This window comes from Primulina tabacum, chromosome 9 (genome assembly GCF_025594145.1).
Source record: "Primulina tabacum isolate GXHZ01 chromosome 9, ASM2559414v2, whole genome shotgun sequence".
NCBI classification, from domain to species: domain Eukaryota; kingdom Viridiplantae; phylum Streptophyta; class Magnoliopsida; order Lamiales; family Gesneriaceae; genus Primulina; species Primulina tabacum.
The window spans coordinates 4,803,129-4,819,913 of NC_134558.1; the positions used below are offsets into that span (position 1 = coordinate 4,803,129).

Consider the following 16,785-nt stretch of genomic DNA (forward strand, 5'->3'; position numbering starts at 1 on the left):
GGACAACTTGAGCCACAGTAGGGACAACATAACCAGTTTTCCTTTGCACGCTGGTTTCAGTAGCCATATCTGAAACAAACCACGTAATGAAACATATGTTTTAAGTTTGTTGCACAATATATCAAATGGGACAGTACAGAAAGGTTTTTGTCAATAAAACCAGCGAGCAATATAGTGAAGAGAAAACAGTAGAGAAACGATATAAGTAAAGTAAACCAAACCGAGGCGTGTACGAAGTACAGTGTCCTTAAAACAGATTCGTCCCCTCTTGTATGTGCTTCAAGGATCGTCTTGCACGTCTGTTTCCCAGGATACAACAGAACAACCAGCAGTGACTTAGCACGAGACACTACTACGGCGAACTGAAAACGTACCTTTACTTTATCACCGAGATTTAACGGAGGCCAAATGGAAAGATACCAATATGTAATGCAAGAGAGTGCTTGAAAGAGATAAAATTTTCATGTACTTGAAATGAGGAAATGAGCACACTATTTATAAGCCCCAAAATGCACATCAAGAGTCATGCAAGATTAATTAACTCAATTAATCTTTCCATTAACTCAAGAATATGAAGAACCAAAAGTTTTCAAATATCTCTAGAATGTGGAAAGTCAAAAGACACTCCACAATAATGAGCTACAACCAACTCAAGAATGTGGAGAGCCATAAGACACTCCCACATTCATGAGTCATAACTTTCATTCAAACTCTAAATTTGATTAAAATTTCCAACAGAGTTAGTATTAGTCTCTTCATTAATATCATCAGTCTAGAAAAGTAAGACTCTACTACTTGAGTATTTTGAAACGTGATATTATCAAAAAAGAAAATATAATTAAGGAATAAATTTTGTCTTGTATGTCAATACATGTTTTCCTCTCAGATGTAATTATTCGTGTTTTGTTATATTAGCGGTATCAAGATTAATATTACTCATGTATGGATATATAAATGTTTAGATACACAATTGAAGTTGTACCATAAAAATGGCAAAAACTTGTGTGAGACGGTCTCACGGGTCGTATTTTGTGAGACGTATATCTTATTTGGATCATCCATGAAAAAGTATTATTTTTTTGCTAAGAGTATTACTTTTTTTGTGAATATCGATAGTGTTAACCCGTCTCACAGATAAAGATTCGTGAGACAGTCTCACAAGATACCTACTCCATAAAAATAGCTTCTCAGGAACCAGAAAGGCGGTAACACAATCTGGTTATATTCTAGTGTTTACGCGTATCCCTGGGGCTAGGGGATAGGGGATATATGCCTGATACTTCCAACTTTCGTGCTTCATGCAGTATGCATGTATTGTATTTGTTGACACAACTTCGTAAATCTTGTTTCGGTGAGCACCACTCTTTAAAAATGCTTGATTAACAGAAATATAATATTACTCGTGCAACAGTACTTCGTTATTTTTCAATATTTGATCTGTTTTTTAATAATATCAAATCAACAAAATCATAAACTGATATATACGCCTGTGATAAAATAATAAAAAAGTCAGCCATTGACTAATTTGTAGCAAACAACAGACTAAAAAGGTAGACACAGTAGTTTTCCCATTACAAAATTAATTTAATTTGGTGTGTCATTAATTATATATACAAGTAATTCTGAGGACCATTCATCACACCCATTTTCCCCGGTTCTCCCCTAGCTCACGCACATATTTTGCTGCTCTCATCGAAATATTATTGTTAAGGCAAAAGGGCAGAAAAATAATGGTACTGTTTTATTTAAATGAATTAATTTTCTTCGATTTTATGCTTTATTCTTGTTTATTTATCTTTTTGTCGTCTGATGACAGGAAGTGGAGAACCAGTTGACAAGAACTTGGGATAGGTATGTGGATTGGAGGGGGAAGCCTGCTTTGAGGAGCAAACATGGCGGCATGCTGCCTGCTTTCTTCGTTTTGGGTAAATTTTTATACAAATTTTGAGCAAAGGATTAATTTTCTTGCATGATTTTATAAGTAAACACCAGTTGTTATTATTATTTTTTATTTATATATATGTGTAAGCTGAGAGTTCTTCGTCTGTAAAGGGTTTCCTTCTTAAAACATATTTTCATGAAGGACAAAAGTGATTCCAAATATAGTCTCTGGATGTTTGTCTGGCTGTTTTTTGGATTTTTCAAAAATCTATCCACAAAAAATAAAAAAACACATGAAAATTTTCCTTTTTGGTGCTTTTGCCTTCTATTTTCACAATGCAATGATTAAAAATTTACCTTTTTAAGTAAGTCTTATGTCTTTTGCTTTTTGTAAAACTCCCCCAAACTAGTTAACAAAACTCAGCCAAACATGGGAAGAATAGGAGGGGGGAAATTATTTACATAATGAGCAATAAATTATATTATATTTTTCTTTGTTTCCTTTTCTTTTTTAAAAAAAATATATTTGAATTTATTTCCAAAAAATCCTAAAGCCAAATTTTGTGTGTGTTTCCCCTAATCATGGTATAAAATGTTTGGAGTAACAGTTGTGGAGGTTTTAGAGAATTTGGCATTTTTAGCAAATGCAAGCAACTTGGTGCTGTACCTATCCACATACATGCATTTCGCACCGTCGGGATCGGCCAACTCCGTCACCAATTTTATGGGCACGGCCTTTCTTTTGGCCCTCCTCGGTGGCTTCCTTTCCGATGCCTTCCTCACTACTTATCACGTCTACTTGACAAGTGCAGTCGTCGAGTTTCTGGTAATTAATTAATTAGTCTCGGATTAAATATCATAAAATTTATTATTATTTTTTTGAAAATTCATGAATTTTGATCATGACTCTAATAATAAATAAATAAATATCAGAAACAAATAGCATTAATTTAATAGCCAAAGTATATCAAACGCAGTCTGTATCCCAAAAAATAGGAAACTTGTGATGACTTGTCTATCACAAACAAATACCATTAATTTAATAGCCAAAATATATCAAACGAAGTCTGTAAAAATAGGAAACTTGGTGATGACTTGTGACCCCTGTTGTTGATCTTTCTTCTCGGTCCTGGTTCTGTGACATGCGCGCTGTAGCGCAGTTCCTGGCGTGCTGTTAACAAAATTTATTTTCCAAATAAATTTGGTCCAAAAAGATCTCCGTCTCGGCCTCGCGCGTCTTCCCCTTCTTAAAAGCTTCTGATACCTCTTGGGACCCAAATCTTTAGCTCAAACTTGAAGCTTATGAGACCAAACTTAACTAATTTTTCAACGTAGGACAACTATCACTCCCTTTTTCATTCACCCCTTTTAATCAATCCAACACCTCTAGGCAACTTGCTGCTGAGTGAGAAAAAACATAAAAATTTTCAGTATATCGTATCGAAAAGTTATCGAATTTATTGAAATTTTCAGTATGGTATTATACGACGATGATACCAAAAATTTCGATATATATATATCAAAATATCGAAACAATATATATCAATTAAAATCATATAATATTTTTAAATAATAAATTTATAAATTAAAAAAATATAACGTTTTTTTGGTATAAATAATATATATCTATATTGTACCGAAATCTCGGTATACTGCAAAATTTCAGTATAAACGTACCGAAAATTTCGGTATACCGAAATTTCAGCACAATATCAATATTTTTTTTATACAATAATTTTCAGTATAATATACAATATAGAATTTTCGATATGATACGATAGATCATCCTTAATTTATGCTTGTTTGCACATTAGTACTTAATGCTCGGATTGTTTTTAAGGTGCCGAGAATTTATATATTATAACTGATTTTTTTTTAAAAAAATAAAAATTGTGGAAGATTTAATATTCATTGGAGTAGATGTTTGTTTGGGTGCACATAACTTACGGTTAGTTAACAATTTTTTTTATTTTTATATTTTGGAGAGATAATTTAGTTTATTTCTTTTGTCCTTTTATATTCATAAACCGTGATGACCGCAATATAATATTGCGGATTTATATTGCGGATGATATAGTCAACTAATGACCCAAAAATTATGTGGAAAAATTTGTGTGAGACGGTCTCACGAGTCGTATTTTGTGAGACGAATCTCTTATTTGGGTCATCCATGAAAAATTAGTACTTTTTATGCTAAGAGTATTACTTTTTATTGTGAATATCGATAAGGTTGACCCGCCTCACAGATAAAGATTCGTGAGACCGTCTCACAATAGACCTAACATCATTATCATAATTCTTATTTAAAATGTATTTAATCTACGTCTCAAATTTTAAGCCGAGTAGGTCTCTTGTGAGACGGTCTCACGAATCTTTATCTGTGAGACGGATAACCCTACCGATATTCACAATAAAAAGTAATACTCTTAGCATAAAAAATAATATTTTTTCATGGTTGACCCAAATAAAAAATCTGTCTCACAAAATACGACCCGTGAGATCGTCTCACACAAGTTTTTGCCTTGTAAGCAAGATGAAAACAAAATTTGTTATTAATTTCGTACAGTATTTTTTATAGTATATTAAAATTAAATCAATTATGTAAATTGTTGATAATTTGTATTAAATTTAAAACTTTTGAAATGAATTTTACAACATTGTTTATAATTAGTTAAAACAACTTTCTGAATACAGTTATTTTTTAATGCATTATTATTTTGTAAATGATCATGAATTAAATTTTTTAATATTTTGTCCATTAGTATATAACTTGTGAGGACCCGGACGCTAATCATGTTCTTAATCCTCATTAGGACAATTTAATCAATGATAATAAACAGGGTCTAAATTTTTTTTAAAAAAAATACAAAGCGGAAACGTTATGTAAATCAATCTGAATTACATATTAAATACAAACATACAAATCATGTATTGTCTACAATAATTCACTAGGTTCAACTACATATCAGTACTGACTCTTAATTTACTTCTGAGCCCGGATCTCCACGCTATCTAGTTTAGGCTCGTTCTCTTCTTGACCCTGATCCTGTTCCACCTGTTGTCATGCACACATACAAACAAGACAACAGCCGGATAACTCCGGTGAGAATTATATTCCCAGTATAAATCATGTATACATGCCTTTCATATAAACAATATAAAAGCATGAAATAAACATTCATAACATGTATCAAAATCAGAACATGAATCAAATATTCATCACATGTATTATAATCCTAAACATGAATCAATATCAAGAATAAATTATATTCTAAACATATATCATCATCAGGAACATAATTCCATATCAAGCAATGAATCACTCTCCGTGATTCTCAGACTCAGACTCGACTCAGTCCTAATCTAGGGATCCCGATCGGAATAAGAACATACACCCACCTACACTCCCGATCGGGGTGGTGGCATGTTCTTATTCACGGACTTTGGCTCTTTCCATATCGAACACCAGCAATAGAAGAAACTCCAATTCTATCCACTCCGATATAGCCAAACGTCCGGTGTCTTGACCTAACCGTCACAGACTTTGGCATTTTCACCAATATCCTATCTTGTGACATCGTGCAATGTGCCCGTGGCAATCCCACCACTATCAGGCGCTTCTGTCACAAGATCACTCGTGTACGACTTGACGTATCCGCCTATGACTCCGTACATCAATCAATAAATCAAAGATATCAATATCATTCAATTGCAAATAACAATGCAATAAAATAAAGTATGTGATTTCGGGAGACTCAAGTCAAACCTTGCTCGAGTTGTGCAATCCCAACTCAACATTAATTTATACATTTATCTTCTCGGTCTGACGAAGTCGAAGTCTCAAAGTCAAATCTGTCCATATCAATCTGAAATACAATATAGCATAGGCACAATCTCAATATGCAACTCAATTCAAAATCTAGTCTGATCAATACTCAAATAAAAAATAATCTGATCAATATCGAATCAAGATACAATCTAATCCATATCGACGATATCACGATATAATCGAAATCACTACCGAATCTGACCAATATCAATTTACTGATTTTCGACGGTATAACAATACAGTCTCGATAACCCCGTCAATCTCAACATCACAGATATAATACCCGAATTCATAATCAATATCGGTACAACTTATAATCAATAACAATACAGTTTTGATATCGAATCTCAATCAAATCAACTCCGAAAATCATAACAATTACATACACAGTCTGTTCTTCAATCTGACTTCAATTATACGATGTCTATTATATCATAAACACCATATAGGATTCATATTCAATTCTGACAATAACATAATTTCAAATCATATCTAAACGTAACAAAACTTACGTCCAGTTATAGCCTGCGTCGATAGGAACTCAGTACTGAAGTCGGATTCAAAATCTCACGGACGGATTTCTCGTAAATCTCAATTTCCCACGCCGAAGCAACTTGAAGCCTTTTTCCCCGTAAGCTCTCGGCTGCTGAATGAAGATTTGCATGAATATATATATATATATATATATATATATATATATATATATATATATATATACATCTCGTGCATGTAAGGCAAGTGGCTAATCCTTCAACCTGCACGTCTCGTGCATATGCGCGACATCACTCGGCGCATATGCGCGAGACAATATGTGTCGGCGCGTTTGACTCACGGCAGCTCGCGCATATGCGCGCCCCATCGTCGCGCATATGCGCGAGACCTATTGTCTCGTGCAATGCAACTCGCGCATATGCGCGAGACCTATTGTCTCGTGCAATGCAACTCGCGCATATGCGCGCTTCCATCCGGCGCATATGCGCCAACTTCTTTGGACATTTCGCGCATGTGCGCGGCTCACGTCGCGCATGTGCGCGCAACTCTCTGCCTACCTCGCGCATGTGTGCGGCTCACGTCGCGCATGTGCGCGCAATGTTCTGTTCCAGCCCCTTGGCTACTGGACACCTCGCGCATATGCGCGCCCTCACGTCGCGCTAATGCGCGGGGTCTTCTGCCAAATCCGCGCATGTGTGCGCACCAGATCGCGCATGTGCGCGGATGGCATCTCCCTCGTACATATTTCGTGTCTTTTTTTGTCTTTCCCGGTCTGATTCATTCCGTCTATAATCGCATCAATTAATCACTAAATCGTTTCAGATTAACAGGGTAAATTTCTCGGGCCTTACATTTCTCCCCCCCTAAGATTCGATTTCGTCCTCGAAATCATAGGCAATCAGATCATATCACAGGTAATCATATCAACCCGGAAGAAATGTATACCAGAAGTTAATCAGAAAACTCACTTTAATGAACTACTTCCAGAATCTTTATCTCATTTCAGATTCCATTCAGCAAATAGTTTCTTCATTACCCTACCCATTCCTTTGAACTTCCAACAACGGAATAGTTTTATCCTGAATCATCTTTCTTCTGCTGATTTTGATTTCCATCTGGAATAATGCTTCACGAAGTAAAATCTTATAATACCATTCGAAATAACTCCAACAGAATTAATCTCACAATACTGGCTATACAACATCCGTATATACCCATCAACAGCTCATAATAAATCAACATTAACATCTCCTATCAACTCTGATAATTCCAATCGAGGTTATATTCAATCTTCCAGCTTCAATTATCAACAGTCATCATCCGACGTTGATATATTCAGTCTATTTATTCTGAGCTGTCTTTATTTTCTTCTAAATCAGTTTCAATTTCTTTTTCATATCTCTAATTCTATCCGATCCAATCTCAGGTATCTCGAAGATGTAATTCCCATACGAATAAAATCTACAGTTCTCACTGTACAATGCCTCGAATGATGCTATCTCCATACTCATTCGATAACTATCGTTATACAATAATTTACAAGTGACAATAAATCATGTCAACTAGTGCTAAAATCCAGCACTACAGTTCCTGGATATCCTCCAGTATCAGGATAGTTGCTCCAATTATCTGTCGATCTATAGACGATAAGTGAAAGAGTTTACTGTATATTCTGTCAAAAGTATAAAATCAAACGAAAATCACATTCTGATATAATCAACTTTGGCATTCATTACCATCTGACCCCTTTTTCTGACATAAATCTCAGTCGTCTGGTCGTATCCGTACGTCATCCTGTACAACATCATATAAGCAGATTCAAGCCATCTGTTAATCATAATTACATCATAGCACAATCTTATCCAGATTTCAGCAGTGTCGTCACACAATCCATAGAAATGTACTCCCATTTCTATTCAAGAATCGATAATCTATATAACCAACCTCCTGGTTTCTATTTTTCTATCTTCATCTGTCGACGATGCATACATTTCAGTACAAACTCTGCTACCACAGATCTCCTCTGTTTATATCAAAACTGTCATTTTGAATAATCATACATTTTCTGTCACCAGAATAAATACTGAATCGACTACCGTGCGCTTCTGACTATATCTGTCATTTCGGATTCGAAATATTCGGCACAAACAAGTCGATTATTTACATATAATACAGTATTACCTACCTGATATTCTGATTGACACCCTGTTCTGACTATCGAATCAAGTTCTGAATAGTCTGATTAAACTTCTAAACTGATGGAATTTTCAAAATCAGCTCTGATTCGGCTTGAACTGTATATACTCTCAACGGTTCCCAATAATCTGTATCACATCCTCGACGTTGTTTAGATCAACTGCTATATCATCTTCGGATGTAATGTCCCCCAAACAATATAATCTGTCTTTAATACTATTTTAGATCAATAACAATTCGCAAGCAATTTCAAAACAACAGTCATATACAATAATCTATTAAACTCAGGCAAGAAAATAAAGAAGTTTCTGACATCGGTATCATTCTTAGCCACTGATCACTGCCTCAGCTGTGCTAATATCAATCGGTATACCATATTCGGATATTACATACTCGGAATACAATCTGTTTTAATCAAGATTCATATCTGAACAATTTCTGTATACAACAATTTCAGTTCTCAGAACCTTCAATACAAGATATTCAATTCAGTCAGTCATATGCCACGAGTATATCACAAAATATCATAGATAAACGGCATAAAATCATCAGAATACCTTCTGAATATCGGATTCATCAGCCCATAATCAGAATTGAAGTATTTTACAGAGAAACACACAATCAGATGTAACTTTTGGTCAGTAAATCTTCTAACTGATATTTCAATTCTTTCAAATCAATCAGTATCATTCTGTACGGACTTCTAAAATAAAACCAGTACCTGGTAACAAATCAAGGCGGAAATCACTCTCCCTAATATAAGGCAAATCCGGAATTTCATCTAAAAAGACTTTAGCATTTCTCCTGCTACTGACAAATCAGCTCATGGTATATTCATTTTCAATAATCAACTGAATGCATAAGGAATAACTCTATTCCTTTCGATAATCATCGAATCCTAATTAATACGGAAATCAAAGGAATTCAAAATCGAAAATCCTTACCATACATTATTCATTCTTTGGCCATTTCAAGTCTGAATCTTACCATCTCCTGTTAAGAATCTACAATAGCTCTGTACTTGTTCAATATATTCATATCAATAATGCAGTCAAACTCAGACAACACAAGTACAACACAGTATAACTCAATCTCATTCTCACTTCACTGCAGTATATGATATTTACAGAATTCATTGATATCAATCTTTCCCCCAAAAGATAAAGAAATCAATACTACAGTATATACAGACCCAACAGAATAAAGCATATGTCAATGCAATTCATACAGAATCATGTATAAGATGTACGAGAATCTCCCCAATACATATGGAACAAAATCATAAAAGAACAGATATCTGTCACTACATCATCAAGTGCATCCTGGCTCTGTTCCTCGGTCACTACCACCAGACGCCTCTGCTCCCTGGAATCTTCGAGAACCTCTCTGTGGACATACTCTAGCAAATTGTCCATGTTGTTTACAGATATTGCATCTACCAGCCACTCCCTGCATTGCTCCGTGGGATGTCTTCCTCCACAGGCTCTACAATACGCTCCGATATAACTCGGGCTAGAACCACTGGAGCTAGATGAACCGCTCCCTAACTTCTTAAACTGTTCCTTTCGGGCTTTCAAATAGTCTTTCTTTTCACCACTACTACTACCAGTCTCGATTCTGGGAGGCAGTTGCTGTGGTCTCGGTGCTGGACGAACATCCGAAGCTCCCTTTTGTCCCATCAGAACTGTTTCTGCTCTTTTGGCTCTGTTCAAGGTATCAGCAAAGTTAGTCGGTCGTTTCACATTTACCAATGTACGTATCTCCGGATTCAATCCCTGGATGAACTGACCAGATATAGCTTCATCATTCCTAGCCACGTGAGGGGCAAAAGCTAGCAAGGTAAAGAACTGGGCCAAATACTCATCAATATTTAACTGACCCTGTCTCAAATTTGCAAACTCTGCACTTTTATCCTGTCTATATGATACGGGGAAGAATCTTTGATAGAATTCAACTTTAAAAACTTTCCACGTAATCACTGGACCACGCTGTTCTAAAGCTTCTTTGGTTACCACCCACCAACTCCTTGCAATTTCCCGTAACTGGTGCCCAATCAGTTTAACTCTACAATCATCTGTGAAACCCAGAAATTCAAATAGCATTTCTATATCCTCTAACCAATTCTCACAATTGACTGGTGTCTCAGTACCCTTCAGAATCGGCGGTTGAAACGACTGAAACCTCGTCATCATTGTTTCCATCGGAGTTTCTGACACATCCATCTGATTACTCGAAGTACTACCCAATTCTCGAATTCTTCTCGGAGGTATATCTGGTAATCACAAGAGTTAGCAATCACGGGAGATAAATCAATCTCAGTCCCTTTCTGATCAGCTTACCTCTGATCAAGAATTGGTTCTGATTCATTTTCAAATCAGATATATTACCAAATCAACTCAGATATTCAAGTAACATGTATTTTTAAAAACAATAACACATAATATCATGCTAACACACACAATGTAATTCAACATTATAATAAATCACATGCTAGCAATCACATGCAAGGAAAGAAAATTCATTCTACCCCGCTCACTAGCCTCTATCTTAGTCTAAGGTAACCTACAGTTCTGGAACCTACTGCTCTGATACCACCTGTTGTGGGGACCCGGACGCTAATCATGTTCTTAATCCTCATTAGGACAATTTAATCAATGATAATAAACAGGGTCTAAAATTTTTTTAAAAAAAATACAAAGCGGAAACGTTATGTAAATCAATCTGAATTACATATTAAATACAAACATACAAATCCTGTATTGCCTACAATAATTCACTAGGTTCAACTACATATCAGTACTGACTCCTAATTTACTTCTGAGCCCGGATCTCCATGCTATCTAGTTCAGCCTCGTTCTCTTCTTGACCCTGATCCTGTCCCACCTGCTGTCATGCACACATACAAACAAGACAACAGCCGGATAACTCCGGTGAGAATTATATTCCCAGTATAAATCATGTATACATGCCTTTCATATAAACAATATAAAAGCATGAAATAAAAATTCATAACATGTATCAAAATCAGAACATGAATCAAATATTCATCACATGCATTATAATCCTAAACATGAATCAATATCAAGAATAAATTATATTCTAAACATATATCATCATCAGGAACATAATTCCATATCAAGCAATGAATCACTCTCCGTGATTCTCATACTCAGACTCGACTCAGTCCTAATCTAGGGATCCCGATCGGAATAAGAACATACACCCACCTACACTCCCGATCGGGGTGGTGGCATGTTCTTATTCACGGACTTTGGCTCTTTCCATATCGAACACCAGCAATAGAAGAAACTCCAATTCTATCCACTCCGATATAGCCAAACGTCCAGTGTCTTGACCTAACCGTCACAGACTTTGGCATTTTCACCAATATCCTATCTTGTGACATCGTGCAATGTGCCCATGGCGATCCCACCACTATCAGGCACTTCTGTCACAAGATCACTCGTGTACGACTTGACGTATCCGCCTATGACTCCGTACATCAATCAATAAATCAAAGATATCAATATCATTCAATTGCAAATAACAATGCAATAAAATAAAGTATGTGATTTCGGGAGACTCAAGTCAAACCTTACTCGAGTTGTGCAGTCCCAACTCAACATTAATTTATATATTTATCTTCTCGGTCTGACGAAGTCGAAGTCTCAAAGTCAAATCTGTCCATATCAATCTGAAATACAATATCGCATAGGCACAATCTCAATATGCAACTCAATTCAAAATCTAGTCTGATCAATACTCAAATCAAACATAATCTGATAAATATCGAATCAAGATACAATCTAATCCATATCGACGATATCACGATATAATCGAAATCACTACCGAATCTGATCAATATCAATTTATTGATTTTCGACGGTATAACAATACAGTCTCGATAACCCCGTCAATCTCAACATCACAGATATAATACCCGAATTCATAATCAATATCGGTACAACTTATAATCAATAACAATACAGTTCTGATATCGAATCTCAATCAAATCAACTCCGAAAATCATAACAAATATATACACAGTCTGTTCTTCAATCTGACTTCAATTATACGATGTCTATTATATCAGAAACACCATATAGGATTCATATTCAATTCTGACAATACCATAATTTGAAATCATATCTAAACGTAACAAAACTTACGTACAGTTATAGCCTGCGTCGATACGAACTCAGTACTGAAGTCGGATTCAAAATCTGAAGATGGATTTCTTGTAAATCTCAATTTCCCACGCCGAAGCAACTTGAAGCCTTTTTCCCCGTAAGCTCTCGGCTGCTGAATGAAGATTTGCATGTATATATATATATATATATATATATACATCTCGTGCATGTAAGGCGAGTGGCTAATCCTTCAACCTGCACGTCTCGCGCATATGCGCGACATCACTCGGCGCATATGCGCAAGACAATATGTCTTGGCGCGTTTGACTCACGGCAGCTCGCGCATATGCGCGCCCCATCGTCGCGCATATGCGCGAGACCTACTGTCTCATGCAACTCGCGCATATGCGCGCTTCCATCCGGCGCATATGCGCCAACTTCTCTGGACATTTCGCGCATGTGCGCGGCTTACGTCGCGCATGTGCGCGCAATGTTTTGTTCCAGCCCCTTGTCTACTGGACACCTCGCGCATATGCGCGGCGTGCGCATATGCGCGGGGTCTTCTGCCAAATCCGCGTATGTGTGCGCACCAGATCGCGCATGTGCGCGGATGGCATCTCCCTCGCACATATTTCGCGTCTTTTCTTGTCTTTTCCGGTCTGATTCATTCCGTCTATAATCGCATCAATTAATCACTAAATCGTTTCAGATTAACAGGATAAATTTCTCGAGCCTTACATAACTCTTATGTGGATTGTCATTAAACATTATATTATAAATTCCAAAAATAATATATATCTTAACTATATTATTAAAATTTTATCATGTTATAGAAACTGTTTTGGTCCAATTTAATTACACAAATATCCAATTTCATATATCTCCGAAAATAATTATTGCTAACTAACAATTTATGAACACAAATGACCAAAATATATTTTATTCAAATTTTACTCCATGAATGGTTGTAATTTCCCACTAACATCAAAGTTTGTCAACTTTCATTCAATATAATCTATATTTCTTTTATTCTCATTTTTTTCTAATTTAGTAATGCTTGAAACTTTATTCATATTTTTTCTAAAAACGATAATATTCATGTATCATATTACACACACGATGTGTGGGTTAATATTATATATAAAACGAGCAATGACTTATCACCATACGGAACTATTATATTTATTTATTCCCTAAAAATGAACTAAATAAGATAATTGTGTATATATGACAACGAAGAGTCGTGGGTTTATTTAAAAAAATCTTGAGATATTACTATTAAATTAAATTAATAGTACGTGGCTTGTAGTGCTACCCCGCCAGCAACGTCATCAAATGTTTTTGGACCACACGATTTGATCCATGGCGCAGAAAATTTTGAATATATGAAACAAGGGAGATGTAAAATTTAATTCACAAGGTTATATTAATATATGGACCACGTAACCTTTTTCAGCTTATGATATTATATTGTGCCTAGTATCTGCCAATACACATGCCTAACAAATAGGTACTTATTAAGTTTTAACTCCATTTTAATTTCGTAGGTTCGAGCTCTACTCAAACTCGATCGAATATTGGATTTAAAATTTGAGACAGACTCATGAAAATATTAAGTTATTATACTTGTTGAGCTCGAGCTTGAGTTCAAAAAATTCAAAAGTGTTAGTAGCATAATTTCAGGATTTAAATTTTATGTTAACATGGAGAAAATCCCATTTATATCCTTTGAAAAAAATATACCGTTGCTTGAGTAGTCCAATAATTAAAACTCGAACTCGTCTAAAGTGAAGAATCGGATCAAGCTCGAGTCAAGAAGCTTGGCTCCGGGTGGCTTGCACCCCTACTCTCAACTTTACATTGAAAGACGAACAACTGCGAAAGAAAAAAAAAAAAAAAACTTTACATTGAAATTCTCTAGTGTGTTTAAGTGAAGAAATTCTATTAGGTAAACTTACGCCTGAATGCGCTGCTCAGTTGAGATGGAATAACAGATGACATATAATGAAAATAAGGATAACAAAGAAATATAAGAGCCAAAAGTTGAAACAAACAAGGATGTGTTATCCTTGGATCAAAAGGTGCCTACGTATTTTTCTTACAAGAGAAGGATAAAAAGCAATATCAAGAAGTTAGTACTGGTAGCATATTGTTACATTAATTTACATTTGATTCATGTCCTATGATCTTGTGAACTTCGATTATTTGACAGGGTCTAGTAATACTCACAGTGCAAGCAGAAATAGGTTCCCTAAAGCCCGCAAAATGTGACCCCTCCAACCCAAACAACCCCTGCCAGAAAGTGCATGGAGCAAAGGCTGCGATGCTCTTCATAGGCCTCTATTTAGCAGCACTTGGTGTCGGAGGCATTAAGGGGTCATTGCCATCCCATGGAGCTGAACAATTTGATGAAGAGACACCGCAAGGAAGCAAAGATCGACTTTTTTCAACTATTTCGTGTTTTCCCTCGCATGTGGTGCACTTGTTGCAGTGACGTTCGTTGTTTGGATCGAAGATAACAAGGGTTGGCAATGGGGATTTGGGGTTGCTACATTGGCCGTGTTCTTGTCCATACCGGTGTTTCTTGCTGGTTCTTCCTGGTACAGGAATAAGGTTCCTGTGGGAAGCCCACTCACAACTATATGTAAGGTACGTGATCTCCTCAACAAGAAGATTCTTCCTGGTGTTGATCCTCTAATATGATTTTTACAATGTTTTCTCGCACAGGTTCTGATTGCTGCATTGTTGAACACTTGCATGCCCAGCAGTACTTCAAGCAATGTCATCGCTAATATGGCCACGAGCCCGTCTGAAGATTTAGCCTTGGAAGACGAACGAGCTGTAGAGAATGAGAAGATCACGAAAACAGCTTATTCTCCCTCAAAAAGTCTCAAGTTTCTGGACAGAGCAGCGGCAAAAAACTCGGCTAGTGGCATGCTAAAATGCTCGGTACAAGAAGTGGAAGAAGTCAAGATCGTCCTGTTGGTCCTCCCCATTTTTGCTTGCACCATTATGCTCAATTGCTGTCTTGCTCAGCTCTCCACATTCTCAGTCCAACAGGCTGCCACCATGAACACGAAGCTTGGTTCCTTGAAAGTCCCTCCTGCTTCTCTCCCAGTGTTCCCCGTTATATTTATCATAATTCTTGCACCAATATACGACCATGTGATCATCCCGTTTGCCAGAAAAGTGACGAATTCTGAGATGGGGATAACTCACCTCCAGCGAATCGGAATAGGCTTATTCCTCTCCATTATAGCCATGGCCGTGGCTGCTCTGGTTGAGATCAAACGGAAGCGGGTTGCAACTGATTCAGGACTACTCGACTCCACCAGGCCTTTGCCCATTTCATTTTTTTGGATCGCATTTCAGTACTTGTTCCTTGGATCAGCTGATCTCTTCACCTTAGCAGGGCTACTCGAATTTTTCTTCAGAGAAGCACCTGCTAGCATGAGATCTTTGGCTACTGCTCTATCTTGGGCTTCACTAGCTTTGGGGTATTACTTGAGCACTGTGATTGTATCAATAGTAAACAGTGCCACTGGTGACTCGAGACACAAGCCATGGCTATCAGGTGAGAATTTGAACGGCTACCACTTGGAGCGATTCTACTGGCTATTGTGCGCACTGAGTGGATTGAATTTCATACATTATCTCTTCTGGGCTACCAGCTACAAGTACAGATCAACAGGGACTAACAGGTAACAAAGAGCCAAAGACCACGGAAACTTGTAGTTTGATAAGCGGAGGCCAGTTTCATGTAAATTCAGTGAAGATTTATGCAGTAATATATGCCTTGCTGGATACAGCAAGAACGTACAAAAATTTAGTAAACACGGGTACTAAAAACACAAACTTTCCATCATATTCGAACGAAATGATACATTCCGCCACATTAACTCCCACCATAAATTTTCAATACAATTACCACCTTTTTATCCATGTGGGAATCATGGTACCTGTTAGAACTCATCACAATAAAATCATACTTAAATATGTCACAATCTTAGTGATAATATCACAAATTTACCATAATCATGAACATGGACCCCAATACTCGAAGCATAAATCATCTTGTTCAAAAAGAAGTAAGATATCGAACCCTTCACCGCCTTCTAAACAATGACAAGCTCGAAGAGTGCCAATTTGAGAACAAAATACAAAATTGTTTTACCACAAGCAAGTTTAGATTACAGCTTTAAAGGATATCCATGGCTCGAGGTATTAATTTGCGATGTGGTTCTTGGAAGAAGCCTT

The 16,785-nt window shown here is 36.5% G+C and overlaps 1 pseudogene; it reads left to right on the top strand.

Annotated features, from left to right (window-relative positions):
* Window positions 1–1,622: 1,622 nt before the first annotated feature.
* On the top strand, window positions 1,623–16,393 carry LOC142556815 (protein NRT1/ PTR FAMILY 4.6-like; annotated as a pseudogene).
* Window positions 16,394–16,785: the final 392 nt, after the last annotated feature.